This window comes from Rhinolophus sinicus, chromosome 17 (genome assembly GCF_057876585.1).
Source record: "Rhinolophus sinicus isolate RSI-liver-muscle chromosome 17, RSI-T2T, whole genome shotgun sequence".
NCBI lineage: Eukaryota > Metazoa > Chordata > Mammalia > Chiroptera > Rhinolophidae > Rhinolophus > Rhinolophus sinicus.
This window is the reverse complement of record NC_142517.1, coordinates 68609973-68637633: the sequence shown is the minus strand read 5'-3', so window position 1 is coordinate 68637633 and position 27661 is coordinate 68609973. Positions and strand designations below refer to the sequence as shown.

The 27661-nt window shown below is 40.7% G+C and overlaps 1 protein-coding gene across 14 annotated transcripts in view; it reads right to left on the bottom strand.

Annotated features, from left to right (window-relative positions):
- The window catches only part of ZBTB20 (zinc finger and BTB domain containing 20), a 777577-nt gene that overhangs the window by 156537 nt on the left and 593379 nt on the right, over positions 1-27661 (bottom strand). For all 14 annotated transcript variants that reach the window (XR_016019692.1, XM_074331585.2, XM_019734851.3 and 11 more), the window contains one exon: positions 25474-25513. The gene's annotated coding sequence lies outside the window, so the exon portion shown is untranslated. The remainder of the gene's footprint in view (positions 1-25473; positions 25514-27661) is intronic.

Genomic DNA, 27661 nt, shown 5'->3' with positions numbered 1-27661 from the left:
CATGGTGGAGGCCAGCATGTGTCCGACATGCAGGACGCAGGGTATCACGTGACATTAAAAGTATAGTGACATGCGGGGGCAGGGGGGAGAGAGAGAGTGAGAGCTACAGAGAGAGACAGAGACAGAGACAGAGACAGAGACAGAGACAGAGAGAGAGAGAGAGAGAGAGAGAGAGAAGAGGGAGCATGTGCGATGAGCAATAGCTGTGGACCTTACAGTTGCTGCTAACAGCGCCGGTGTGTGTGTGGTGGTGGGGAGGAAATCTGTATGTGGGGGGGGGGTAGATAAGAGAAATTGGGTTGCTTGTCTTTTTTATAAATGTAAATAAAGCTTTGTGTGTTGGGGGACAGTGGCAAAGAGGATGCATCTAAAAGCCCTGAGAACTCTTGTCACATGGTACTAACTGCAGGGGGTTGGGGGTTGGGGCTGGGATGGGGAAATCCAGTTGTCTAATAATCTTCTTTTTTAAAATACAAATTTCTCCAAGAAGGTTAAACCTTCTTTACATCTTGGAGTATATTACTTTAAAGAGGTTACTAGACCAGCTGACTGGGTCTAATCAAGGTAACGAAGCCACCATTTGACTGGGGAAAGGTAATGGATAACTGTGGTGGTGAAGGGTGAAAGCAGGGTGATGGGTGGTGATACAAAAGAGGAGAAGGGTTTCCCCAGGGAGTGGGAGGTGACCAAATATAATTCTGTGAAAACACCGCTAAGATCTACATAAATGTAAAGTAGAAGTGTGATTATTATCATTAATATTACCCTGCCCTTACGTCTAGAATTTTGGTAGTAGCCGGTGTGCAGTGAAAATCACAATTGGTGGCTGATTTCTGATGTAAACACTGAGCAGAACACTCTAAGTATAGCAGCTCTTCAATAAAAACTTGAAAGGGGGTGTCAAAATTAGTTTGGGAGTTGGACACTTTCAGATTGGCCAAATTCCAACCTGTTTCTCCAGTCTAGGTTCATCCAGCCGAACCTGTGAAGTTCAGCTGTTTCCTCAGTGGGGGAAGGGAGAAAAAATACAGAAAGGGAAGAAAGAATGGACACCTCAGTCCTCTCATTCCCTCAGCCCCTTCCCTTCCCACCCCCAAACAGCCCAGGACAGCGCTCTAGATTCTGTGGGGCTTTTAGAATGTATCTCCTACGAATGCTGAGGCCAGGCTGTAATAATGGAGCTATGTACAAGTCAAATGATGAAATGTATGATGAAAAACTAACAGGGAGGAACACGGAAGATGATCTCACTAATGAGAACGCTCACCTCACCCCACTGGAATCTCAATAGGCTCTTTCATTCCACTGTACACCTGTACTGGGTTTGTGCTATGGTCTGAATGTCTGTGATTCCCGCCCCCCACCTGCCCCTCAGGTTCACATGTTGGAATTCTAATGCCCAGTGTGATGGTGTTAGGAGGTGGGGGGTGCCCTTTGCTCGGTGATCAGGTCATGAGGACAGAGCCCTCATGAACAGGATTAGTACTCTCACAAAAGAGGCCCCACAGAGCTCCCCAGTCCTTTATGTCATGTGAAGATAACAAAGAGAAGTCTGCCACCTGGGAGAGGCCCATCATGCCACCATGCTGGCACCCTATCTCAGACGTTCAACCTCCAGAACTGTGAGAAAACAATTTCTGTTGTTTATAAGGCACCCAGTCTTTGGTATTTTGTTACAGCAGCCCGGACGGACTAAGGCAGCCTGCACAGGTACTCCTGAAATGCTTACGTCTACAATCTGACAGGTACAACCAGAGACGGATGGCACAGGACGGCATGCCTCAGCAAGCACAGCTGGAGCGTTAAAATCAACTGTAAAACACAGGCATAGTGAATTATGGGTATGGGGATAGTCCCCGGATGTGGCTGGAGAAGAGCCTGCTGTACATGTGTGCGGTCGGACCCTCCCTGGTTTTCACCCTCTTTCACCTTCCCCCATAGAATCTTTCATATTTCAGAACATCACAGGAGCCTTCTAAATTATAGTGTTTTTCAAATACACTTTATATCTTACTCCTAACTGAAAGGGGAGGAGGGGAATTATAAATGAACTGAATTTGACAGTAAATTTGTTGTTTTGGATAGGTTTTCTTATTTTTGAGTTGTGGCAAAACCCCCCCCCCAAAAAAAAAAAAAAGCACATTTGGTCTAAATATTGACAACACTTTAGAATGTGAGAGCTGGAATGTTTAGCCCAGTGGTTACTAACCCAGAATGCATATCAGAATCACCTACGAAGGTTTTAAAAAATATAGATTCCTGAGTCTTGGTCCCCCTCCACTCCCTTCCCAAGTGATTGATACAGTGTCAGTTCTGGCAGCTTGTTGCCAGTTACGGGGACCAAAGAGCTTGTCTTCCTTAAACTGATGAGGGATCTGAGACCCAGAGAGGTACAGTGACTTCTCTATGGTCACACAGCAATATATTTCATGTGAAGATAAAGACTGTGGATAATGTGAAATTGACCTCATTAGGTATATTCCAAATTACTTCAAGATATATTTTGTGTATTTGCATATATAAAGCAATAATTCTCTCATCTGTGAGCCACTTATGTGGCATTCCTAGTATGGTTAACAACAGAAAGAAAGTGGAAAAGAACAGCCAAACTGGCTGGCCACCAAACTGTAAGCCACCAAAACTGGCATCAAGTAGCTCACACCTCAACCCTGGAAGTCTCTCTGACATGCTGTGCCTCTTGCCTCTTTGTCCTTTTTGTCTTTGACACAGAGAGGACTCAAAAGCCTCATCTCCAGGCCAGGCCTTTTTGCTGCACCGTAATCTCCCGTCTCCAGAAGCCCAGTGGACGTCTCATGGATGCCCAGCCAGCACCTTCACTCGGAGTTCTCAAAATTAAACTTGTGCTTTCTCCTCCCAAACCTGCTTCTGCTCTGTTGCCCTCTGCTTCTGTTTATGGCCCCACTTAGACAAAAAGATCTTGTGATGTCTTTGATGTCTTCCTCTCCCTCAATCCCCAAATATAATTGATTAATTCTCCTTACGCCACGTCTCATAAATCAGTTGGCGGGCTCCGTTCGTTCCCTCTGCCCCTGCCCCAGTTAAGGCCCTCGGTGCCGCTGGCTGGACTATTGTGATCGTCTCCTACCTGATCTGTATCCTCTGGCCTCTCCCTATTCCAATCCATTCTGCTCACTGTTGCCAGATTAATCTTTCTGAGGCACAGTTCTGATTATGTTACTCTCTACTAAAAACTTTCAATAGCTCCCCATTGTCTACTGAATAACGTCCAGATTCCTTAGCCTGGTAATCAAGTCCTTTCACTTTGTGGTCCCAGTCTACTTTTACCACTTTATTTCCCACTACTCGCTTTTACACCTTCCACGCTCTAGCTAAATTCAATTCAAAATGTTTTGTTTTTTTTTTCTTTTCTCTTTTCCTTTCTCCCTTTGTATGCTCCAGTTCTTCTTGCCTTTCAAGGTCCAAATCCAGAATCACCTCTTCTGGTAAAACCCCTAGTGAGCCCTCCTCTGAACTCCAATAATATGTGATCTGTACTACTTTCACAGAGCATATCACTTTCTACTCTGGATTCTAGCAAAGTAGGCACATGCTAGATTAAAACTGTTTTGAGGGTAGGGTTGGTGCTTGTTTATCTGTGTACACTCCGGTGTTGAGTTCACACAGTGCACGACTCACTAATATTTGTCAAGTGAATGAGTTGCTGCATGGGCTTTACCTGTAACCTAAACACTACGGCTGTTTTCCTAGTCCAGAGCAGATCAGAAGTAGTATGTTAGAGAAGGGATGGGGATCTTAGAGGCTGGCACAACAAGAAGTAACTTGATAGCTAAAGAAGATAAATAAAAACTATAAAAAGAAGATATGAGACCTAAAACTATTATAGCAGTCTGGGGGTAAATAAGCACAGAAGCAAATAATGTTATAGACTCAGGACCAAATGGGTAGTCCCATAATAAACTGTTTGGAAACCACAAAACAATATTCAAATGTACAGCATTATTTTTGTACTTCCATGTCCCCATCAGTTATCAGTAGAAACAGAATACAATTGTTGTTTGAGAGGATGACCTGACTCGTTTAGAAAGTTTAAATTATGGTAAACATATTCTAAGAAACCTGGATACGCATATAAATTTAAGGTACAATACATCATAACTTAATATGAATAAAATAAAGAAAAATTTGATCGTTAAGAGGAGATAAAGTTCTGTTACATGGCATTTTCTGTTACATAAACCGATTTCCATAGTGAAGCCAGCTAAATAAGCTCTTTCTCCCTACACTTGAGTACACCTACATATTTTTCTGAATATTAGGGAGACAATTTTTGTATTAAAAATAAAATATGCTCATGATGTACAATTTAGGACTTTTAGGAAAGTCAAAGACAAAAAAATTTTAAAATCTTTCCAAGATCCACAATCTATTATTTAAAAAGATTGTTGTGATTATACAATATGTATAATTATGTATGCTGCTTTTAATTAATATGTGGCATAAACAGTCCTGGTTGTTATAAGCTTTTCATAAACATTTTAATGGCTCAAAAATTCAGTTTAGTGGATATGTCATAATACACTTAACCAGTCCCCTAGAGCTGAACATATAGCTTATTTCCAGTTTTATAATATAGTTATGTCTAACAAGTTTTGTCATAAGCTGGTAATTGTGCAGCCTGAGTGAGGGTTTACTGTGATACTCTTTCTGCTTTTATATACGTGTAAAATCTCTGTAGTGAAAAGGTAAAAAAGTACATATTTACCCATGACAAACACATGTGTGCAGTGGTTTCTGTTTATTTGCAATTATTTTCTTAGAGTTTAGTACTCGCTGCCTGGTTCAAAGTCTGACTCCGTTATTACCTACGTGGTTGTGTAACTAGCCAAGCTGCTGATGCCTGCCCAGCTTCACTGCCCTTGTGTGGAAAGGGGGTATGGTCATGGTATCTCCAAAGGCTATTGTAAGATTATAAGAGATGCCGTGCATCAGATGCCTTCCACAGGGCCTGGTACACTGCTAGTGGGCAGTAAGTAGCACCATGAAAAAAACAACGTTCTGGTTGCACAGTTTATTTGTGTTGTGGTTATAAAAGATCATGACGTATAAACTGAGAAACACGCCAGAAATAACACACCGGAGTGTGCTTCATCTCCATCCCCAGGTTAGGCACTTATTCCAGAGATACTGCCAATGCTCTAATAATTTAGGTGAACGACTACCATTATGGAGCATTTTCCGTGTAGCTGACACTAGGCTCAATGGTTCACATGTATTAGCTCATTGAATCTTCACAAGAGTTCTTGAAGTAATTACTAATGTAATTCTTATCTTATAGCTAAGAAAATCGAGGCTTAAAGATTACTTAACGTGCCCCAAAGAACACTGGAACAGGCAGGGCCTGTTGTGAAACACAGGCCTGGACCCCTGGAACTCATTCCCGAGCAATTAGGAATGGCTTCTGGTCTCATGCTCTGTTGCACAGACCTCAGTGTCTCTCATCTTTATCCTTGAGAGGCCACCTTTGTATTTTGGACAACATTTTGGCCCAATTTGGGAGGTTCAACTGGAACTCTAGTTGGAGCATATTTTTCTTTCCTTTCACTTTAATCAGTACTATTCATTTTAAAAGTTATTCTAGAAAGTAATTTTAGAGAAGAGAATGGGGTACTCCATAAAATAAGCTGCCCTTTCAGAATGCCTATATCATGGTCCAAAAAATTAATATCCATCATGGTTTTATTTATTTTCCCCATACCTCCATCCCCCTCTCCTTTGGCAACCATCAGCTTGTTCTCTATATCTATGCATCTGTTTCTCTTTTGTTTTGTTTATTCTTTTTTCTTTTTTAGATTCCACATAGAAGTAAAATCATACAGTATTTGTCTTTCTCAGCCTGACATATTAGCATAATAGCCTCTAGGTCCATCCATGTTGATGCAAACAGCAAGATTTCATTCTTTTTTTATTGCTGAGTAACAGTCCATTGTATATATAACACACCTTCTTTATCCATTTATCTATCAATGGGCACCTAGGTTGCTTCCACATCTTGGCTATTGTAAGCAATGCTGCAGTGGACATAGGGGTATATATATCTTTTCCACCCATCTTGGTTTTAAACAATAATTTCCCATTGGTTTGTTTATTTTATGTCCACCATGAAATAACTCATTATCAACCACACACATACATGCATGTTGTTTAGAAAACCTATTAAGTGCTTTATATTTACATATTTCCCTTTAAACATGCAATCTGTTAATGTGTATACATATGAGTATGTGTGTATGTGTAAGACACAGACAGTGAAAGTCTGAATTTGAAAAATACTGTGAAAGTCTGATAAAGGTGCTTTTCTACAACATGAAAAATTAAGTCACAGAAGGGCATAATTGAAAAAAAAAAGTCTGATGGCAAATTAAGTCTTTTATTCTGGGTCTGAGGAGGCTACTCCTGTGTAATATACTCAAGACAAGAAACACCAAAGGGGCTGCTCGGCCTCCGACAGCCCATTTCTGCATCTGTATTATAAAAAATGTGCCAGCTCTAGCAAGCTCATAAAACTGAGCAAAGTGCTCCCGTTTCAGCTGGGAATTTGTCTTTCAGGGCTGGCTCTATTTACTGGGGTTTATTTTATTTTATTTTTTTTTGTTTTTGGTCTGTTCCTCCCTGGGGGGCAACAGTGGGGTGTTTTTGTGGGGTGGGGGTTTGAAAGAGGGAGTTTTGTGAGTTCTATTTTGGATTTCGGTGAATAAGAAAGCAGGGAATTTGCCATCCTGTTACTCAGTTATACTGAAACATGATGAAAACTGCCTCAATTTGGAGCACAGAAGGTGCTGAAAAATTTTACTGAAGAGGTCTTGAAATATCTAAGCCAGTCTTCAAGGAAGGACTTGTTTCTCTCAAAAATTACCCTGCAAATAATAGAGTTATGTTATCTCTCGTCCCTTCCATGGCTCCCTAAGACACTACACAGAGTATTACATCTAAAAGCCAGTATGATATTTAAAAAAACTACTCTGTGTCCTCTATTCCCAGGCAAATATAAAGAACATGCTTGAATGCAGGCCTTCTTTATGAAGTCACTTCTACATAGGTACACTGTTAGGAACATGGGCTGCAAATGTTTGAGTAAGCTGTATTTCCATATCTGCATTGTCCAGTCTATTTTCTTTCTTCTTATTTTCCTGAATATGCCAGAACATATGTGTCCAAGATAAACATGCAATTGCATGGACACATCTACGTGTGTTTCCAATTCCATACTATCTTGAAAATGGTTCAGCTTTCTAGAAACACAGCCACATAATTTGTTTTGATTTGAAAAACTGCTCAGCAAATGCATGCAGGTCATAATGGTAGGTAACAGAGCATTTATTGAAGTGCTGAAACAAACAGAAAACAAAGTCCGGGACACCATCAGAGAGCAGCACTTCCCTTGTGAGAGCCACTCGGCTAAGGGCTAAGGAAGGATTGAGTGAGACAATAATCAAGCAAATATCCTTAGGCTTTTCAAACAGTAACCACCAGCTCAGGGTTAGCACATTTCTAGACCTTGATGGTACAATGATGTCCTTAACCTTTGCTTTCAGACCCTAGATGGCTGCTTAAGTAGCCTTTATCATTTCCCCCCTAATTTTTGTTGAAGATGCCCTTGAAATTATATTTGTTCTGGACAAAGCCTATGCATATTGTGGCATCACTGTAAAACCAATGATTGGTTTTAGCTCTATGAAGAAAAAAAATTCCAACAACCTTTCATGCTGAGATTTCTCATGCTAGTTCTCAGCACAGAAGTGATTTTTTTTTTTTTTAAGTTGCATAAAGCCTAGCAAGGTTTAAGTTTTCTCAGCAAGGAGAAAGTGTTTTTCAGCTGTTAAATTTTTCAGATGCTTTTTTTGAATTTGGATAAAACTCAAAAACATGTTTGTTTTAAAATGTAAACCTTTTTATGTACAGAGGTTTGCATATAGAGAAATGCTATTGCTATGTTTAAAGGTACTTGCTTTTGAAATAAGGAAGTCAGGGGCATTTAAATATAACAAAGTGCACATTGCTTCATGAACATCTCATTAGGCACTCACATAAACATGGTATTTGGAGGACCACTGAGGCACGGGTTTGCTGACAGGGTCACTTATAACACTGCTAGTGAACGTATTTCTGTGTGGGAGCAAAGGGTGACCAGATGTGAACTGAAGAGCACCTTCATAGTCGGCTGGCACGCTTTCGAAAGACCTTTTACACCAGTTGCATGGCACTGCTTGGCCCTAAACCTGCTTGATTCCTCAGCTGTTAAGTGGGCCAACATTGATACAACATAGGGTATTTCCAGCACAAAAATGATGAGGAAACACACAGGTCTCAGCAGAGAGGCAGAGATGAGGGTAAATCATCAGGAGGCCTGCCGTCTGCCATTTTTAATGGGTCTAGTCACTCCTCAATTTTAATCACACTATAGAGATGCTGAATCGGAGAAGATGCTATCTTGATTGACCCGCCACCCCCTTTTTTGAGGTTTTCAAACATTTTTATTCATGACGCACAGTAACAAGTATGTTTACAATGTGATCCAGTGATTGTTTACATACATATGTGGATATATACATACACACACACACACACACGCAAGTTTGTGTGTATATGTGTGTGTTCCAGAGGCAGAAAGTGATCTATCTGAATTTTTAAATCTTAAGATTCTTCATCATTCTTTTGAGTGTTTTATTGCAAACAATACAATTGAAGTTGAAGAGTAGAACGTCTAGAAATCCACCACATTTCAAATTTCTAATCAAGGGCTTTGCAAAATTTAGAAAAGTATCTGATCTTCTGATTTAGTCTTTGAAAGACCAACAAAATTCATTCTTTCCATTAGTCATTCATAATTTATTCATTTATTCATTCTCCAAACATTTATCGATAGCCAACGATATGCCTCACATGGTATACCTGCAACACATTCCTAGGATAATTACCTCACTGTTGCTTTGGGATTTATGGCAGGGTTGGCCAGATGGTTCTTGAAAAGGAAATTCTTCCAGAGTAAAACAACCTGTTCACAGAGTTTCTTATCTAGCAACCAAGAGCCCTCATAGCATCTCTTGGAACCTCTTATTTTAGTTATCGTATAAAAACGTAAGTCCATTTTTATTTACTTTCCATCTTTAATCTTAATTAAAAATGTTGAGTGCAACCATGAAATTTTGTCAGAATATTACAAACTAATTTTTCCATAATAAGGTTGTCCTCACACCTTACATGACACATGGAGAATAGTGACACAGATTTTCTCAAGCTACAGATAGGCAGACAATTGACTGTTACCTTTTTGACAGTGATTTTTAAAACAAATGAGCTAAAGCCTGAGAAGTTCTAAGAAGTAGGGTGAATACACAGGGACATTAGCACCACCAGAGACAGAGTTTCCGGTCCCCTCTTGATGAGGATGGTGCAAGTCCAATAAGCAGGCAGGTCCTATGTATTTATCACTAGCCTTTATTTAGGTGGGCAGGTCCTTCTATTCTGGAATTTCAAGTGAATTAACTTTTTATTTTGGGGATTGTGACTTGGGCATGATTAAATTATTACAATTGGACACTGTTTCATAAACATAATTATATGTTTTTCAAAAAACCTTCTCTTTAATTAAACTTATTGGGGTGACATTTGTTGATAAGATTATGTAAGTTTCAAGTGTATAATTGTATAATACATCATCTGTATACAGCATTGTGTGCTCACTACCCAAAGTCTAGGGCACAGTTATTTGTCTGCCTAAAGTGATCTCATCTTCCAAAGCTTCTTACTCTCTGCACAATGACAAACTGGCACATGCATATTGGTGCAAGGAAAGAAGTAACTGCTAAGGTCACAGAAGTAGGGATACAGCAGGCGGCAAGCACTGGAGGCCAAAGGCACCAGAAACATGGGCAGGCAGCTCAAAATGGTCTCTTTATGTTTGTGCATTGTTTCTATATGGGAAGTTATATTTCTCTGAGAGTATATGTGTAAATATGCATCTGCTAGTGTTTTGGCAACTCTAAGTTACCTAAATTAGTTTTGATCAACACTGTCGGATTTTTAAACCCACCAACGTAATAAAAGCAAGTTTTAAAAAAACACACAAACAAACCTTCCAGTACATTGTGTGCTCTGCTGTTCCCAGCCTCAGATTCAAGACAAAAGGAGAGCGAGACTTTGTCATTCACTAGCTGTTAATAATCAAGAGAAGATCTGCCAGACAAGCTCTTCGAGGGCTCTGTCTGTCTGGACCAGGTATATACTGCAATACACAAAGGGCTGTGCAGGGGGAGAAAAATGAGTGTTCGTGGACAATGATGCAGCTTTCTTAATTAAGATTTTCATTACTGATACATACATTAAGTTCTGCAGCTGCAAGAGCCAAAGCACTGTCATGTGCAGGTAGATGTCCCTGATTCCATCTTCAGGAAGTAAAGCTAAAACATATTAAATGTGCACCCAGCAAGTGCTGTGGGAGCCAGGAGAGCTCCAGAAATGTTTCTGTTGGAATGCAAAGAGGCCCCATTAAAAGCAAATGTGTAATGCATCAAATAGGCAGGGGAAAAGCCCAGCCCCACAGATTGTGTGCAAGTGTACAGGTGGGTACATGTGTTCTGGTGTGGGACTGCTCTGTGGTCCGAACCACAGACAAAGGTAACTGCAGCTGACCTAGAAATAATCTCTGTAAATACATCACTAACTCAGGCCTTAAAAAGAACTTTGCTCTTTAAGTTTTCCAATGCCTATTGCTGAGAAAGGAAATCAGTGGCTGATTTGGGGTAGTTTGGGGAAGATGGTAAAGACTCGTCATGTCCACAGCTGGCCCTGACTCTGTGCCTCTGGGTCATTCAGTCTGTTTTCCCTGGATCCTCAGGTTGGTGCACAATCATTGTGGTCTGCCGAGGGGTGTGCTGTTCCCATGAAATAACCTAACTGGGGTGTGGGGCAATCTTTCTTCTTAGATCAAGTTATTTTGAATTTTACTAAGACAGAAGAAGAAACTAAAACACGGCACAATCCTAGAAATGGATGAAGAGCTAGAGTGCGTGTTTTTGACTCCATCTTAACTAAAGCTTAACGCATTTTAGGGTAACTGGTGTTGTTAATATAAACACAGCTCTCTGTTGTTTTTCTGGCTTTTAGTTGCATGTCTGTCTAGTTGCAAAGTCTGCATCCCTTTGGAGGACTATCCACAATGTTCTGTCTCCTCTTTAAAGAAGGCCTCCATCTCTTGGTCATTACGAGGGTAGAGATGAGTGTTAGATGCTGCACCTCATGAAAGGTCATTTATTACAACAGTCAAAAATGGTATGTTCGTTTCTTATCAGGTAAAAGTATTTATCTGGGATTTAAATATGATACCCCATTTTCTAAAATGGAATAAACCAGAAACTAATACCAAAATGGCTCAAAAGGAATTCTTCCAAGTGTCGGGGCTGTAGTTCTTTGTTGTTTGGATAAAAAGGAAAAATTCCAAATAATAGTGGCCAGTAAGATTTCTCTTGGATTCCTGCACCAAGATTCAGACCTCTGGAGTATTTTTCTGAATGTTACTGTACATTTCTGAAGCTCTTTACCCAGGTATATCAGGGAGCTGGGTGGAGTGGTGAACACAGTGTTAGGTGGCTGGCCTCTGTATCTGTTCTAGATGAGTGATGTTAATGATTGGTGGTGATAAGATGATAAAGAATTTGATTCTTTATAAGTAGATGGATAGTGTTTAGACACTCTGTGAAAAGACACTTCCTGCATTTTAGGAAAAATACATAGTACTACGATTCTTCCTAATCTTTACTAAAGAGTACTGTTATAAAACTGGTAGAGAAGCATGTGGAACCTACCAGTGAAAAACCAATGGAGTAGACAGCATGTGGGCATGGTGATGATGGAAAAGAGCAAGGGAAAAATCCCAGGAAATGGTTCTAAGTGGAGATTTCCTATTACTTCTCTTCTGCATCCTTGACCAGCTTGTAAGGACCAGACAGACTCAAGCACATTGTTAATGGATTTAGAGTATATCTTTTCCTCAATTTCTGTCATGAGACATGTGATTCTCTCACCCAAAATAAAGGCTTAATTTTAAATTAGAGGTGATAATCATTTATAGGTACAAAAAGCCTATACACATACAGAGAGGAGCTAAAGGTGGAATCCATGTTAGCCTACCAAAGTGTAAAAGGTAAGGTGATCCATTCTAAGTAAATACCTGGAAGAGATTTTCTGGGTAAGGTAGGTATGCCTGATTTGTCTTCAATAACCCCACTCTGGGAGGAATGAGGAATGACAGAGACTAGAGAAAGAGTGCATGAAAGAAGAATCTAATGAAAGAAAGAAATCTTAATTTTATCACTGCAAAGACCTCTTACACAAGATGCCTCTGCAAGTGCCCTAGTAGAAAGAGTTTTTGAATAAGCAGGTTATGTATATATCATATGTATGTAAATACCATATGTGTGTGTGTGTGTGTGTGTGTGTGTGTATGTATATATATGATGAAGATACACACACACACACACACACACACACACACATCTTCCCAGTTTTGAACAGGCAACCGTGTTTGGGGAAGAAAAGAAAAGGGTAAGAAAAGACATGAGAAATAGTCATAATGCTAATTAATAACATTCAACATGAATCATTACTGTGTCCCCATTTGGCCTCTGAGTATAGGCTGTGTTATGGAGGAAGGTGTATAATACGTGAGGTTTTCTAAGAGCATCATTAGGAAAGCTGGACATTGAGCACTGAGACCTGGCCCTCTGAGCTGGCCACGTGGCCTCTAAGAGAACTGTGAGTGGCACGAAGCCTGGCTCTAATCACGTCCTCACACCTTGGGGGCTTCCGCTGCTCAGGTGGAGAAGAAGCCATTTGTTAGGCCTGGTTCCTACCACTCTCCTTAGCTTGTGGTTGGCCTAAAGGGCTCCCACACCATCTTGAACACGTTTTGTCTCTCTTCTGCTTGCTTTCTGGACACTGCCTAAGGATTTGAGGCACACACAACCTCAGTACACAACAGTTTTCTACCAGAGAGGGAGAAAGACTGCCCCAGAACACAGGCCAACCCTTATCATCTGGCAAGTGAACTCCTAGCGCTGAGGAACGCTCTAATTACCACTCAGAACAGCTTTGCACAGTGCCTGCCCCTCGGAAATACTCGGGACTCCCTTCCAGAACCCAGACACCTCTACCCCAAACACAGGGAAGACGCCCTGTCACAGTCTGTACTGTGGAGGCAGGGACTGATGCTGCCAGTGTGGCATTTCTACCTCTCCAGTGTCTTTCGCTTTCCCTGAGGTTGCTGAAAAAGATTCCATTTCATTAAGTATGTAGTAATACACATGGGAGTCACAGAGAGAGGGAAAGGCGGAGGACACTGATGACATGGCCTCTAGCACTTTATTTATGAGAACATCTAGAAATCTCTATCTACATCTGGTAGAAGAATAGTGTCAATTCTGCCCTGGAGACATGGATCAGGCAATGTTGCCAGTGTGTCTTTCTCCCTTCCCCATAATTAACTGATTCTGGAATCTGATGGAAGAGCTCAGAGAATCATTTTTACATTCATGTGCGTGAACAATTAGCCTGCCCCACTGGGGGACGGTGATGCCAAATATATATGTATATGTATATGTATATGTATATGTATATGTATATGTATATGTATATGTATATGTATATGTATATGTATATACATACATACATACATACATACATACATACATATATATATAACCAGGAGAAGTGCTAACCGCCCCCCCAACCAGAAACTGCATGTCCCCTGACTGGTGCTTTGCTCCCCACAACACTCCCCAGGAGGGCAGTGAGGGTGGGTGCTGCTTTCAGAACCTAGGAAACAGCGCTTGAGGTGACCTCGTAGGACTTCGGGGAGCACGGCCTTTGCAATAAATGACACTGAACAACGAAACACATGTTAGACTGCTTATTGGCCCTTTCCAAATTTTTACTGTGTTAATCACCTTTTCATTGTTGATTTATAACCACTCTTAAAATATGAGGAATATGTCACAAACATGTTCCCCAGTTTTTAAAAGATATTTTCTACAAGAGCAATTCTTTTTCTCATGTGGTAAAATTTAATATTTTTCTTTGCATTTTCAGACTTTGGTTTTATGCTTGGCAAAAGCATCTCATATCTCCAATATGAAAAATTCACTCATATGGCAAAAATTACAATAGAAAATTACAGAATTTGTGAAGATGGGCGCAAAAATGGGCAATCTTTTGCTTTGTTGGTGGAAGAATGCATTGATACAATGTTACTGGAGGACCGGTTAGCAATTGATACATTTAATTTTGGCAGTTCCGCTACCAGAAATTTATCTTAAGGCAAGTGAATTAAAAAAATGCATATGTGTATAAAGATAGTTACTGTGGCATGGTTTACAGAGAAAAAAGAAACCCAAATACCTTAAACGTCCACCAGTGACTGATTCAATAAATTATTCATACACCGGAGTACAATATAACTGTCAAAAAGATAATGTAGATCTATATTTATTAAATGAAAAATGCTTATTACACTGTTGAGTGAAAAAGCAGATTACAAAACAGCAAGTAGATTTTCCTTTCATTTTGGAAAGAGAATAACAAAGAGAAACAAAAAGAAAGAGAGATAAATAGATATGTATGGAAAGATATTTCCCAAAGTGTTACTAGTGGTTATCTCTAGGCAGTTAGATTTTGAATGAATTTTAAAACCTTTTTTATACATCATCATTGCAACAAATTCAAACAAAACTAAATGTATATTTTATAGAAATAAAAATTGGAACTTTTACTTTTTTGGGAAAAAGAGCCTAGAGATGACCCTTGCAACAATTACTTAAAAATTCAAATATGAGTTTCATCATCATTAGCAATGAGTAATCCTCTTAATAGGCTGACATCATTGCCTGACCATTTTCTTCATGGGTAACATTACTGACTGCCTCAATTCTCCTCCAAGTCTGACAACTCAGGTGACGCATTGTAGTTCTTACCTTAGAGGACTTTAAAGCTCAAACATTAGAAATAACCCAAATATGTATATCTAGGGCATAGTTAGGTAAATTTTGGGGGGGTGGGTTATATGATAGAAAATTATTCAGACATAACAGTGGTATTTATTAAGAGTTTGCAATTACACTGGGAAGTATTTATATAATATTTAGTTTAAAAATAGGATACAACCATGTAGATACAACGTATGCTCAATTATGATAAAGTTCCAAGAAGAGACTAGAAAGTGATCTGAAAAATTGTTAATGATGGTTGTTTTTGTGTAGTGGGATTATGGATTGATTTCTCCTTGCCCTATACTTTAACATTTTACAATAAATGTGAATTGTAGAATCATGAAAGAAATAAAATTAAAAAAATACAGCTGCTTTGCTCAACAGCTGCCAAATTTTACCCCCGATGTATCTGCAATTTAGTTGAGAGTCAAATGGCCCTGATATAATTTTCTAATCCAGGAGAATGGAATGTGTTGCAATAAAGGAAAGGCATCATTGCCATCACCTCTTTCTAAGCCACCATTCTATAATGCTTAGAATAAATCTGAGGAAGGAATCCCACTTCTATTGGAAATTGGTAATTTCTACATTCTTCAGGTGTTCTTCACATCTTGTCTTAGGCTGCTAGACGCTGGAATTTAATTAATCTATAGTACTCTGTAATATCTCCAGATTTGGAAGCTCTTTTTGGAGGCTGATGATACAGGCCGCCATTAGAAATAGAGGCTCATCCATTCATTTCAAACGGGAGTTCCTTTGAATAACAAGGATGAGCTGCTACATAAGGTCTTTTACAGATGGTTCGCTTTCTTTCCCTTCCTTTCTCTTACCTACGCAGACTTCTTCTCTCTTTCCCTCTTTGAAATAGTTTTTCTGTATAGTTAGATGGCAGCTCTTGAAATTTAAAGAAAATTCACATAGTCCCGATATCACCCTTTGAATAGGTTATCTCATTATTCCTAAATGATCATATTTTAGCAAAGTGATGATGAAGATATCAGAGTTATCACTTATGCATGTATGATGCATATTAGAGGCTTGGCAAAAAGGCACACAGTAGGTATTTTTTGAGAAAGCAAGAAAATAAGTGGGTAATGCCAGGATGGGAGGAAGGAGCAGACATAAGAAAAATAAAAAAAGGAAGGATAGGGGTCTCTGTGTCTTTTGGCAAAGGTTTTCTAACCACCTGTTCCCGGCCTTTTGGACAAAATGGCAGCCTTCAAACTTTCCTAGACTGTGAGCTCCTTGAGGTCAGAGACGGTGCCTTATTCACCTCTGATTTTTCTGTACTAAGCACAGTGCCTGGTGCAGTGTTGGTGTTCACCACACACCTGAAGGATTAAACTGAGCCCATTTACTGCCCTTTCATTCTGGAATCAGCTAGAACCAAAAGAAGCTAAAAGCCCTAGTGTCTCTTCACACATACTGGCAAAAACCCATCCTAATTTGAACTCAAATACACATTTCCCCTGAGCGTCTACCTTGGTCACTGAACTACTGGATACAATTACACAAGGCAGACAGGTTCTCAATCTGAACCCACCAGACACACCCAGGGCTTCCACTCTGCCAAGGAGAATCCAACTATGCTTCTCTGGTCAACTTGCTGTCCCATTTGTCCCAGGAAGTACTTTAAACTTCTACTTTTCCTCAAATCTCCTCTCCATTTATTCTCAGCAGGACCTCACTCCGTAGGAGCCAGCATTGGGGAAACCTCTTAACCTGTCCGCACCCAGTCTACACATGGCTTGCATCTCCCCTGTCCTTTTCTTCTTCTTTCATGTAACAATAGACGAGGTGTCCCTCCATTTATCCCTCCACTCATGCTCAGCATTCCATGTCTCCAGCCTCACCAGGAATCTTACCCTATCAATCACCTGCCTCTTCTCTCTGCTGTACACTCAATCTCTCCTCTTTACCGCTTTCTTCCCATGAGCATATGAAAATGCCAATGTTTCCATTTTTTCCAGACCTTCTTTCGACTTCACTCTCCCCTTCCCAAGATATCATACTAGCTCAGTTTCCTTTCCTTTACAGTAAAACTTGTAAGAGTTATCTACATTTGCTGTCTCTATCTTGTCATCTCTCACTCTTTTCTCATCCCAGTGCAAACAGGTGACTACTTCTACCACTTTCAACAAAATAGCTTTTGCGAAGGTCAACAATAACTTCCAAATTAATATATCAAATGCATGCTTTTCAGTCTTTAACTTATTTGACCTCTCAGTAGCACTTCTCACTACTGACCATTCTCTTTGAAACTCTGTTTTCTCTTGGGTTCTGTGCCCAAGTTTTCTGATTTTCCCACTGCCTCTTTAGCTATTCCTTCTGAGGGTGTTTCTATGGCCTCATTTTTCTCTACTAGCTGATCAAATACTGAGTTTTTCAAGTTCCAGTTTGGGACTGCTTCTCAACCTAACCCTGTCCCTAGGCAATATCATTCATGCCAACAGCGTCATCTGCCCTCACTTCACTTCTGAACCCCAGTTGTATGTATCTGTCGATTCACTATGCTTCCTTATCATTATTAAAAGCACCTCATACTCTGCATCTCAAAAACAGATCTTATAGTCTTCCCTTCACCCCGCTCCTCCTTGGTGTTTCATAAAACTGTGAATGGCACCATCCTCCATATAGGTTTATAAATGTACAGCCAGTAATCACAGTTGCCACTTCTTTCTCTCATTTCCCACATTCAATCCATAAGAAAAACCTGTGTATTTCACTTCTGAACTGTTTCTCAGTTCCATTTATTTTCCTCCATTCCCACCGTCACTACCCTCGTCTGTAGCTCATCTGGCCCACGACGATAGCTTCCTTCCAAACCACTTACCACAGTGAAGTTCGTTAGATCTATTCTTTTTTTAACTTTCAATTTCAAGATTATGGTAGTATAATATGCAGTTGTAAGAGATAATACAGAGAGATCTGGTATGTCTACCCAGTTTTGTCCAATAGTAATGTCTTGTATAACTATAGTACAATATCACAACCAGAAAACTGACATTGGTACAATCCATTCACCTTATTCAGATTTCACTAGTTTTATATGTGTGTGTGTGTGTGTGTGTGTGTGTGTGTGTGTGTGTATTTCTGTGCTGTTATATTGCATGTACAGATTCATGTACGACCACAGTCAAGATTCAGAATAGTTCCGTCATAAAGATATTTCTTGCTACCCTTTTATAGACACAGTCAGCTCCATCTTTCCCCAACTCCTTAACCTCTGTCAACCATGAATCACTTCACCATATATATAATTTTGTCATTTCAAGACTGGTATATAAATGGAATCATGAAGTATATAATCTTGAGACTGTTTTTTTTCACTCAGTGTGATACCTTTGTGGTTAATCCAAGTTGTTGTATGTAATTAGCGTTCCTTACTTTTTAGTGCTGAAAAGTATTCCATGGTATGGATGTCCCCGTTTGTTTAACCATTCACTCATAAAAGGTACTTTGGATTGTTTCCAGTTTGGGACTATCATGAATAAAGCTGCTAGGAACATTGGTGTACAGGTTTTTGTGTGGATATGTTTCCATCTGCCCGGGATAAGTGTCCGAGAGGAGTATACTTTTTAAGAGTACAAAATGGATCATGCCACATTCCTTCTGAAGTTTGCTTTCCCGTCGTCCTGAGGAAAGTCCCTAACACAGCCTACGGAGATCCCGCATCACCAAGCCTTACATGTCTCTTCAACTTCAACATGGGTAGCTTTGCACCTCATTCTCTCTACCCAGCTATGTTCAGGGCCTTTGTCCACATGTTCCCTAGGTCTTGAAACCTCTTCCACCACCCAATCCTACTTCTTGTTTTTCATCTTCAGATGGTAGCTCACATGTCACTTCCTCAAGGAAACTTCTCGTGAACTTCCAGACTCACTTAGATCCCCCTCTTATATTTGCTCTTGGAGCATCTGGCACTTTTATTTCATAGCAGTAAGCACAGTTTATAATCATAATTTCTTTTGTGTGATCATCTGATCAATACTTGTCTCTCGTCCCCCAGATTGTAAGCTTTAGTGGGGCAGACACCATGTCTGTTTTGTTCACCATTATATCTTTAGCATTTAGTAGACACCTATTTTGTGTTTAATAAAATTTGGACAAGGCTTTTAAGACAGTCTTAGATTCAAGTTCTATCTCTATTGCTACTCACTAGGTATTCTTGGAAAAATTACTCAAACATGCTAAATCTTTGTTTCATTTTCAAAATTAGGATTATAACAACATCTACTTAATAAGAGTCATTTTAAAAGTTAAATCAGATAGCCATTAAAATTATTTTGTCTGGTGCCTAATGCAAGGCAAGTACTCAAAAAATGTTATTTCTTATTGTTACTATTAGTTTTACAAAAGATAAAGAGTTTTTGTATTTTTTTTTTCCCAACTAGGTTTTAGTCCGTTATCTTCCTTTCTTGCTGATTCCCTGGGGTTCTGATTCCGGTAAGTCTGAAAGTCTGAAAAGGAACCCTCAGTTTAGAACTTCGATAAGGCTATGACTACTGGTTCCAACCCTCGGTATGTCCCCTTAGACAGATAAGAGCCTTGTTTGGCCTCTTGGCTCTGGTTCCCATTTTCATCTCACTCAATACTTTGTCATCTTGTTCTCCAGCCTGTGGCTCTTCGGGTTGGTAGGAATGCCTCTTCCCCTCCAGAGTCCCCTCTAGGAGTCTAGAAACTCCTTGTTTCCAGAAGGAAGTTTTCTAAACACACCTACCCTCTCGTCTCATTCCTTCTATTTTCCCATGGAGACAAATCACGCTGTGGGTGAGACAGCACTCGGTCCGTGTTTTCTCAGGTGGAACCGATCTATCAAAGTTTACATGCGCAGGAATTTAGCCTCTTTCTCCTTCCTTTCCTACTTAGACTAGTTGGAGTTAGTGACCTGGAAAAGTGTTGCTTTTATGCAGATCCAAATTTTCCCTTGGGAGGGCTTTTCCAAGGTTTAGACTGAAGAGAAATGAGCCAGCAAGCCCATTTTATTACTCAAATTAAGCTCCATCCTTCAACCTGGTCTTTATCAAAAAGTTTGGTTCCCCAGCTATCAGTTCTTTGATCTACCTTTTCAATGGGCTTAGAATTTGAGCAGTGCTATTTATTGGACTCCGTCAAAGATTTCAACACTTAGGTTTGTGCTTTTGCTTGGCTTATCTTCCTTCTACTCTTCATCTTTTTTACATTCTAGCCATTTTTCAAGACCCAGCTAAACCACATTTTACACGACTCTTTCCAGCCCTCAAGGCTCTCTTTCACGAATAAAATTCTATAGCACTTACTGGGCTGTATCGTTCCTTTTGGAATTGTCATTTATTGTCTTATACGCATGTGGAACATGCAAAGGTATAACTTCTTTTCCTAATTCTATTTTAACGTCCTTAAGAGCAAGCAAGGGCAGTGACCTAGATTGATGCTTTAACTTCCCACTAATCATGACTCTTTGCGTATGGTAAGTGCTGAATAATATCTTATGGGATGATTGTGCCTGATGCTGGCCTGCTGATCAGGCTTTGATCTGACAGCCCAAGTTACAGTGGATTTGGCTTAGTGGCTGGATGGTCCTGAAGAGGTGGTGGCAGTGGCCAAATAAAGGAAAGCTTAACATGAGTGTGTCCCTGAGACGCGTATCAGGGCAAGTCTGGATATACATACAGGTGGTGGAATTTAGTCCTATCTTGTGTTGTGTTTTCACCTTAGCAATATACTCCTCCACTTTTCCTTTATGAAAAGCATATGGAACTCATGGTCTTAGGTAGAAAGCGAAGAGACGTGTAAGCAGAAGAAGGCAATGCTCTTGGCTGTGGTAGGCTGGTCTGCAGAATGTTTTGATTCTCTGAGTTAGTGGAAAGATTGAGAAAAAAACACACAACAACACAAAAAACAAAAAACGCCACTACTACCACAGGACAAAAAATGAGGAGGAAGGGTCCTGAAAATGGTATCTGAGCATGAAAGACAGTGAATATTTTAAAGATCACTGAATGTAATTTATTCAACCTAAATGCATAAAAGTACAGGTGGGGACATTATTTATGCAGGTATATGCAAATCACTTTATAAAATAGGCAAAGCCCTTCTGCTTTTTATAAGTTGCCAAGGTGGTTCCTGATATTTTAAAAGCTATGAACCTTTAATGTAATTTCCTCAGAGTTGGAATCCCTCTGCCAGCATCACAGTCATTGTCAGAGCAAGTTTATTTTTTTTTTCTCTCTCCTCTGGGACATTTGCAAGGCTCTTATAACCATCACAAAAAGAGTGGTTTCCACAGAGATGTGATTGGAAAATATCCCTTGGAAATTGTTGAGGAGCAAGTCACAATGTTCAAAGCAGAGAACATAGGCTTTGAAAAAATGAACCCATCTGACCTCTTGAATTTAGTACAGTGAATTCCTGAGCTCTGAAACATGGGGCCCGGCTGTGCATGCCATATTGGTGCTTTAAGACTGGCAGTCGGTTGGCTGTGGCATGGTCTATTTCAAACTCCTTCACAGTGCCCAGTGTTGCATGTTCCCAGATGACATTTGGTTGGCAGAAGCTGGGCCTCCAAAGCTGGCAGTCTGGAATGCAGCCCACTGTGTTTTGACAAACACATAATTGACCATCTGATTACCAGCCTACATTCTGCACTCAGGTCACTGAAGAGACCTGGGCTTTCAATAGGTCCCTATTCCTTATCTTATCCATCTTCTCCAACCTTTCTCCAGAAAGCAATATAGAGAAGATTTAAACAGACCCACGCATGTACTCCCATTTGCAAAAGAGAACATGGTACATGAAACAGAAGCTGTTGAAAATTTCCTTTAAATTGTCCTGGCAGCCCAAAGTGAACAAGAGAAAAGCACACTTATGGTGAACTCTAATTCAGAAAAAAGGAATGAATATACTGAATTGTTTCAACACCCGGCTGTGCATAAGTTGGAATTCAGCTCAATGGCTTGAAAGTTCTGCTTAGAAAAAGGCAGCAATGGGAAAATGATAGAAAATTGGGGCATTAATTGACCTTAGGGGGACATTCTTAAGAAATTATTTCATTTTCAGGTGAAAGAAGAGAAAAGTAGAACACTGGGAATGTCTTCTCCTTATCTGCCTGTTCCTTCCCCAAGTGACTATGGGAGAGAGACACCTATCTCTGGAGACCAGGAGGCAGCAGCTCAGAGTGAGGTCAGATTCAAATTGAGGTCTCTGCTGAAGCGCCCATAAAGATGTACTTTGGTCTGAAATTCGGCCCCACACAATCCATCAGCCTTTCTCATAGGAGGCGAGGACTATGCACTGGGCCAAGATGTGCTGGCGTTATGCAACGTCAGTGTCACTGCCAACACCACCAAATGGCCTCTCCTCTCCACTTTCACCCCCACTGCATGGTTCGGGCCCTTGGGGTTCACCTTTGACCTGCTCTCCCTTTTCTCAGTCAGCCATCTCTATCACCACCAGAGCTCTCTTTTGCTAAAACACGGATCTGGTTAAAACTTCAAAGCCTCCTCAAGTTTGCAGCATCCAGTCCAGACTCAGTCCTGGGCACAGCATACCAGGCCCTCGGCGACCTGCCTCCTACCACGTTCCAGCTTCCTCTCTCAGGCACCTTTCCCACCACCATGCTCCAGCCACACTAACTACTGTCCTCTGGACCTGGCTGCTGCTCAGCACCTCCTGACTTCGCAAATGCTTTTGCTTCTTTTCCTGAGTATGACCCCCTTTTGCTTTCCTCTCCTCTACGTTCACCTAATAGACTGCCCAGCTTGGGTACCTCTGCACATGGCGGTGGGCACTCCTTTCTCCTTCCCCTCCCTATGTCGTGTATACGCCTCCATTCCAGGGCCTATCAGTCACATGGTGCAGCCTTTGTTTACTGTTTATCTCCCCTACCCGGACTGTGAGATTCTTAACAACAAGGGAGCGCTTCTTACTTATCTTGGAGTTCCAGGTACCAAGCATGGTGACCGGCTTTCCTTAAATGGTTGTTGACTGAAAACTGAATAAAGAGCTGTGCATGATAATAAATCAAAACTAAGCCAAGCAGTAGTATTAGCTTCTGTAGCCACGGTAAGAGCTCTTAGCCATGTAATGAAGGCAGAAGATCCCAGAAGTAAGGTACTTCTGATGGGTGAGAGGGAGAGTGAGGGATAGATGGAGGACCGTCTCAGTAACAGAGAATGTCATCGAAGCAGTGAATTTTCAGCTTTTCCAACACACAGGTTTCAATATTGAAAGGTATTGTCCTGAGAATGAATCAGAGTCTGAACTGTAGAGAGGTCTAACTTCTAAAAACCTGGTTTCCCAAACAGGGCAAGTCTGTGACACCTGCTTCAAGGTAGCAGAGCAGGTTACGGAAAGCTCCTTTTTGTTTCTGTTAAAGAGCAATGGAACGGAAAACTCTTGCGGGGGTGCATCTGGAAGCTATTCAGTTCCTATTGAAATCTGCGTCAAGTCCAGATTGGGACTTTGGACTAAATGCAGTGCTAAGGGAAGAAGGTCGAAGAGGCAGAACTCTGCATCTGTCTGGAAGAGGCCATTGAAGAAGTACTGGGGAGATCTGTTCCCAAGGAACCTTTCTTTTCCCTTTAATGGGCATCTGGGGCACCACCTCTGAAGCCATCAGCTGTGTCTGTGGGGCACTTGAGGACAGCAGGACTGTCACAGGCCTTGTTACCCTTGAAATAAAGGCAGCCTTAGGATTTGGAACAATTCCAGCCACATGGCCCGGGGGTGGGACAAGGTTAGTAGGTACATGAATGGGCTATCAGCTCATTATATATAGGTCATCATTCTCCCAGCCTCCTCTCTGGTTAAAAACTAAGATCTCTCTAGAAGCTGCTCGATTGATGGTTGATGTAGCACAGAATCAGTTTCACATTTTCCTATGAGCCAGAGACAGTGTTTCAATTATATTTTTTGCCTCAAAGGTCTCCCCCTTGATTTCTAATCTGTGACACAGGTCTCCAGCCCCCTGGACTGCTTGTGTCTGAGGCTCGCCCTATAGTGCTGACGTCATAATAGCTGAGCCGTGCGGGCAGGAGTGCAACGTGCTGACTCATCCCCAGTGATGTGACGATTAATGCCTTGTCTAACACAGAGCTATTATGTGAACTGTTTTTACACAAAGACCTGTGACAAAAATGATTTGCCAGGCAGAGGCCTAGAAATATGCAGCGCTAGGTAACTGGGGTGGGGCTGCAGAGACATGAAGTGGTAGCCATAAGCACGCACTTCGCAGCCTCCAAAGCATTGACAGACCCACTCTGTCAACACCGAGAATGAGGAATAACAAGACCTGTCGGGCAGGGCCGACCCACCCCTGCTGTATAAACGCATTACACACAGCACCAGTCTTTGGGGAGTTTAATAAATCTCCCTTTTCTGTCAAATAACTGTCACTTTAGACTTAGGCCTGGGCCTCCTTTGGAGGATTCTGCTCCCCTAAATATGTTTAACTGGCTTCTAAGAATATTAGTGGAAGCCACACATAAGCCCAAGAGTCACGGGAACCCCTTTTTCTGTGCAAATGATTACAACATAAGAAATGCCTCGGAGTGAGGGGTCAGTGGAGTAAGAGAGAATGCTGGGACTAAGGAACCAGTTGTGCTCACCAGAGTGAGAAGCAGCTGGAAGGAATCATTTATTTAAATTAAAAAAAAAAAGATTATTTATCACATGAGGTGACTGCCACTACCTGTGGCATCTCTCGGTTGGTATGTGATGTAGTGACTTGGATTATTTGGGTTCGCTGCCCCACAATCTCTTTCAAGCAGCTCAAGGTAAAATTTATCCAAACCCATTCAGTGCAGCCTAGTTTGGGCTTGAAATAATAACTATTCTCTCTTTTCATCTGAAATCAAGTCCCCCTTGCCCCCAGTGACTTGCATCTTTTCTAAAAAAGAATAGTACCTTCCATAAACCTCCTGAAGCATGTAATCCTGGATCTCTCTCTCTCTTCCTGTGGACTTCACAATTTTAACCTAAATGGCAGAAATCTTGAACTTCACTCTTGTGCTTCTTAGTAAAAGGATATTAGAAATTTTGTCCATAAATGAAAGCTCTGACCTAGAAGTTGAAACTAAACACCACTGAACCCAGGGATGGGTGTGTAACTGAAGAATAAATAATTGCCCATTGATTGACAGTGGGGCAAAAGCCCAACTGCTGCTGGTATCTGGCTGAAGAATGTAAGCTATAGTTTAGAAGAGGAGTGACTTTTGCAATCAGCAGCTGTGGCTGAGTAAAAGGCAGTCTTTATATAAGTCCAGTCGCTGGGGATGCTGGTCTTTTTAGCCCCCTCACAGATGGCAACAACTACTACCACCAACAGCATCGACTCCAAACACAAAAGAAGCTAATACATACTGAAGAAGCGCTGGGAACCACAACAAAGGCAACCAGACAACGTGCCAATAACGACCCAAATTTCCCACATCGGACATTTTTTGGAAAAGTAAAAGAAACCACTTTTACTTACATAAAGAGAAAGGGCAGGCCACAGACTGATGGTCACGGAACTGAAAAGCAAAGAAAAAAAGAAGGAATTAAAAACAAACCCAATGATACTGTGGGGAGAAGGAAAGCAAATCTAAGTACTGTATAGATGGGACTGGTTGCTCCTACAGGACGAGCAGCAGGAGGTCATTTTGTCACCTGTCACCAAGAAAAAGGAGGTCCAGCCACATGACATTTTCCAAAGGAGTGCCCTCCTGCTGTATGACCAACACAGCAGTTCCCAGCACAAGGAGTGCCAACCTCTTTCTTTGTCAACTTCATTCTGATCTGAGTTATACGAGTATTTTGTAGAGCTGTGCTGTCCACTCCAGAAGCCACAAGCCACATTTATCTATTTCAATTTAATTAAAATTGAATTTGAAAATGAAATGTTTAGTTCCTCTGCTGCACCAGCGACCTTTCAAGTACTCAGTGGCTACCTGTGGCTACTGGCTACCTTACAGGTGGAACGTTTCTATTGTTGCATAAACATCTTTGGGCAGCACTGGCTAGAATGGGGACAAACCACTATGTAGTGAGTGAGAAATTTTAGGTCCTTTCTCCTTTTGACAAGGATGAGTCAACCTCTGATAAATTTTGGTTCTCTTTAGGGTAAAATTGGTAAGTTTAATGTCTAGAAGGTCCTCTGGACCAATCTGACCCCTCTATGCATTGTCAAGCCTCAGCTGAGGACTTGATATTGCCTCTTCTACCCCATCTCATCAGCCTAGAAATGTCCCCTCTGACCAAATGATTTGAAACTGAAGCATCTGTCCCCTAAAACCAACACTAACAATGACAACTTCAGGTTTGGGGGAGCTGACCTTAACCGTTTCTCATTCTGTATTTTAAGTCTAATAATTCTCCTTTGTGACCTTCAACTCACGAGCCAGATAAGCTATTGTGGGACTGGCCTGTTAACCACTGTCTTGATAGTTTCCTTTATAGAAGAATCAAACTGAAGTAGCAGAAGATCCATGAGAAATTAATAAACCAAACAAGGATGCTGAGAAAACAAAGCAGTCTCCCCACCCCCATCCCACTCAAATATATCAAGGACTTCATATGCGCTGATTGAATTCTTGTCTCTCTGACACCATGATTTTAACGACTTCACACAAGGCCTCCAGAAATATGCAAAACAAACTGCATTAAAAGAGATCAAGTAGAAGGATCGGATTAAATAACAGCATAGAAGAAGGCTCAAGCAGAAAACTAGCAATTAAAGAGACTTCACTTCTCAGCAAGCTTTCTGGACAAATGCACCACCACTAAGGCTCCTCCAAAGAAAAAGTATCCTATTTACGGCCAACATGCACCCCTGTCCGTGCACATCCAAGTTTAAAAGATGATGTTCCTTTCGTGAGACAAGAAGAGTAGAGATGAAAATCTGATCATAATGTATGCTAACACAAGAGAGGTTGGGGGGTCTTCAATGCTTTCAAATTGTCTCACAAAATTGATGAGCATAATGAAAAATTTAAGCAGGATAATTAGATTATGTATGATTCATTGAAAGCACATACAAACCTGAAACGTATATAATATATGACTGACTAGTCTTCAAAGACTTTAAAAAGCTCTAAGTTTTGCTACACTCTCGTCTCTTCTGCAAGCCCGGATGCTAGACCATTGCACTGGTGCATGTTTCCTTCCTTTCTTCCCTCCCCCACTTTCTTTTTTCTTCCCTCTCCCCAACTTTTTTTGATCTTGACTTCTTTCTCAACCTTTGAGGAAAAGGAGAAAAATGTGATTAGTGGTTATCTATGAAATATGCTCACTTATCATTTTTCTGTTGCACGTTATAAACTCAGTAACTCTCAATAACATATTATGCTATTTTTAAATTGTACTTAGTATTTGTGTTCTTACATCTAAGCACATAACTTTCTAAATTTCAAAGAGCATTTTTTCATAAAAGTTAATTAGTCAAAATTAAATTTTTGATGTGATCAGAAGAGATCAATGTAAACTGAAACCAGATTGACTAATACATCCAAGGCCTGGAATAAAAACTATCTTTCTGGATGTCAAATGACACACAGGCTGTCAATTACAGGAATCCAAGATGGAGATAAAAATTGCAGTGTGTATGTCACAGTCTCAGACAAATTAAAGCCAAGTTAAATTGAAGATTTTATTGGATATAATTGTTGTCATTATATATTAAT